Below are 3,031 nucleotides of genomic sequence, written 5' to 3'. Positions count from 1 at the left end.
TGACTCTGTACAAAGGGGCTAATATCTGACTTAAATGTGGAATATGTTGATGCCAAAAACCAAATAAACCAATGAATCTCTGGGCTTCTTTTCTGTTCCGGGGGACTGCAAAATCAAGAATTTTCTGTTTTACCTGTGGAATTACTTCTCTGTTTCCTTTATGCCAATTGATGCCTAAAAATTTTACACTCTGTGATGGACCTTGCAACTTGTCGGGATTGATTTCCCAACCTTTTTCTCGCAAATGATTGATAACCTGATCTAACTGAGTCTGAACTTGATCCTGCGTCTCACCTTGAATCAAAATTTCGTCAATATAATGACAAATCTGTATCTGTGGGTTTATGGGTATTTCAGATAAATGTTCCGCCACCAGCCGGTGACAGATCGTAGGACTGTGTACATAGCCTTGGTGAAGACTTCTAAATGTCATTTGACGTCCATTCCATGTAAAACTGAACTGTTCCTGACACTCAGGGGCAATTGGAATTGAAAAGAAAGCATTAGCAATGTCAATAGACGCATACCACATTCCTGGATGTTTCTGAATTCTCTCAATTAAGGTAATCATGTCTGGTACTGCAACATTCAAAGGGGGTGTATGTTTATTCAGTTCGCGGTAATCAACAGTCATACGCCAAGAATTATCACTTTTACGCACAGGCCAAACGGGATTATTCCAAGCAGAAGTAACCGGAGTTATAACTCCTGCCTTCACCAGATCCTGAATAGTAGCACTAATTTCTTCATGACCTCCTGGAATACGATACTGTTTTTGGGAAATGACTTTTGTAGCCTGGGGAATTTTTATAGGAGGCATTCTCAAACGGCCAACTCGTACGGGTCTAGATGATATATAACCTCTACTTCCAAATTGATAGCATCCATCATCTAAATGTAAAGTCATACCTTTTAAGATATCAATTCCAATTATGTATTCCAGAAGGGGCACAACTAAAACAGAATATTCTTTTAGGGGAATTCTACCTATTTTCATCTCAACATTTGTTTGCACTGCGGGGGTTTCTTTTCAACCTAAACCAGTAATTGTAAAAAATTGTCCTTTGACTTTCTTTGATTTTTCATGAATTAAAGTGGCCTCCGCTCCTGTATCTACCAATTCTCGGGCCCTTTGTATATTACGATGTCTCCAAAAAATGTCAATATCTACATATGGTCTATTATCTTTGTGAGCCCAATTGCGTACCGGAGCTTGACCTATTTCCTAGTCATTTTTATTGCGTTCTGACAACCAAGACAAATCAGGGTAAATACTCTCAAATTTTCTGGACAATGTAATTTCCTGTTCATATCCATTCCCATCACGAAACGGGTGTTTGTCATCTGCATGGTATTGTGAATTTCGTTCAGAAAACCTGTGTCGTTCATCTCTTCTCCTCATTTCGGGGGACTGATCCCTTTCATCTCTGTATCTGCTCTCAACAAGCTCATCTCTCCCCCTCTCTCTCTCACGCCGAGGAGACACATCTCGATCATTCCGTCGTCTATCACGCCGATCTGAATCATCACGACGTCTGTCATCCCCAATGTCATCAGAATATTCACGATCACAATCATTCTTTCGTACACGTCGAGCACCCTCCTTCCTGTCCAAACCACGCTTGCGAAACATATCCCACAAGTGATTATTAGGTTCACCATCAATGTCTTCTCTCTTCACACCGTCAGCCAACAAGGCAAGAAACATATCACGTCTAGAAAACTGATAATTTCCAGCAGTACGACCCTCAGGTCTGGATTGTCTTTCAGGTTTAAGCCATTCGCCCAATTCACCAAGCTGACGTACAGATTCAAGCACTAAGGACAACGCGTTACCAGTTTGATTGATCAACAATGTCATCATAGGGGGGAGGAGCCTAGCCTGCGACCATGATGGCCGCCTAAACCCTCGGCTCCGCCGGTCCGCTCGATTTCCTTCCGAGCCGCCGACAATCCTGAACTCTCTCCTGAGCCCTCTCAGCGGTTTCGGAATCGGAAGGTGACGCTGCACCCGACGGTGCGCTCCCCGCCGCGCTCCACATGGCAGAAGCAGAGTACCGCCCCAGTCTTCTTCCCGGAGTTCCCGGACGACATCCATGTCTATGTTCTCGAGGGTGGCCGGCCCCGGCGGAGTGAACAGCGTTGGCTGGCGGTGCATTGTAACTGTAGCGAGTGCTCAGCGACAGTGTGGCATCTGCTTTCTTTCATCTTCACGTCGCACTGGTACCGCGGCAATTGGAGATACTTTTGTATCTATTCCCTGGTCGCCTGTGTGTGCTTTCGCTTTCCGACGGCTTCCCGGGGGCCATTTTGAGCCGGGCGCTCCTGAGCTTGCTGCTGATGACCCGACCGGCCGCCGATAGAGCTTCAGTCTGTTGCCCTTGCAACACATTCCGAGGTATCGTTAATATGGAAAACGACGCCCTTGTCCCCGAGGTCTGGCCGCGCTTGTTGAGGCGCCGCAGTGCTAACGTGCAGCTGGAACGTTATGTCGGCGGTGGTACCCGAGGTTCGCAGTATGCCCATGAGCCCCACGGGCATGAAGATATGGAGTCCTCTTCTCCTGAGCTGCCCCTGAGTATAGGGGACATTCTCGGCGCCCTGGCGGCCTTGCGGGCGGATGTGCGGTCCAAATCTTGTGAGCTGGGGAATCGGCTGGACGCCATTGTACTCGCGCTGCCCCCCGATGGTCGAGCCGGCAACCATCTGCAGGGCGTTTCGCCACATCCTGAGCTCGATTGCAGTGAGACGCCTGGCCGGATATATGTGGGGGAGCCAGTGGAACTGGAACTGGTGACTGCCTCGATCCTATCTGCGTCAACTGTGGAATGTACTGGGGCTCCTGAACTATTGCACCTGCTGGGAATGAGCCATTGGGCGCCATGTTTAGGACTTTCCATTGGGACTGCTGCTGGCACTGGATACCGCTGCATGTTTATGTCCCCTCCGCCTCGATGGGTTGTCACCGGAGATTCACTGCGTTGTACTGCTTCTCTACGTGCAGTTTTGGAACACATGGCATTGGACTGGT

The sequence above is a fragment of the Lissotriton vulgaris genome, unplaced genomic scaffold (assembly GCF_964263255.1).
Source record: "Lissotriton vulgaris unplaced genomic scaffold, aLisVul1.2 SCAFFOLD_3051, whole genome shotgun sequence".
NCBI lineage: Eukaryota > Metazoa > Chordata > Amphibia > Caudata > Salamandridae > Lissotriton > Lissotriton vulgaris.
The sequence above is the reverse complement of the archived record's forward strand: the minus strand, read 5'-3'. Positions refer to the sequence as shown.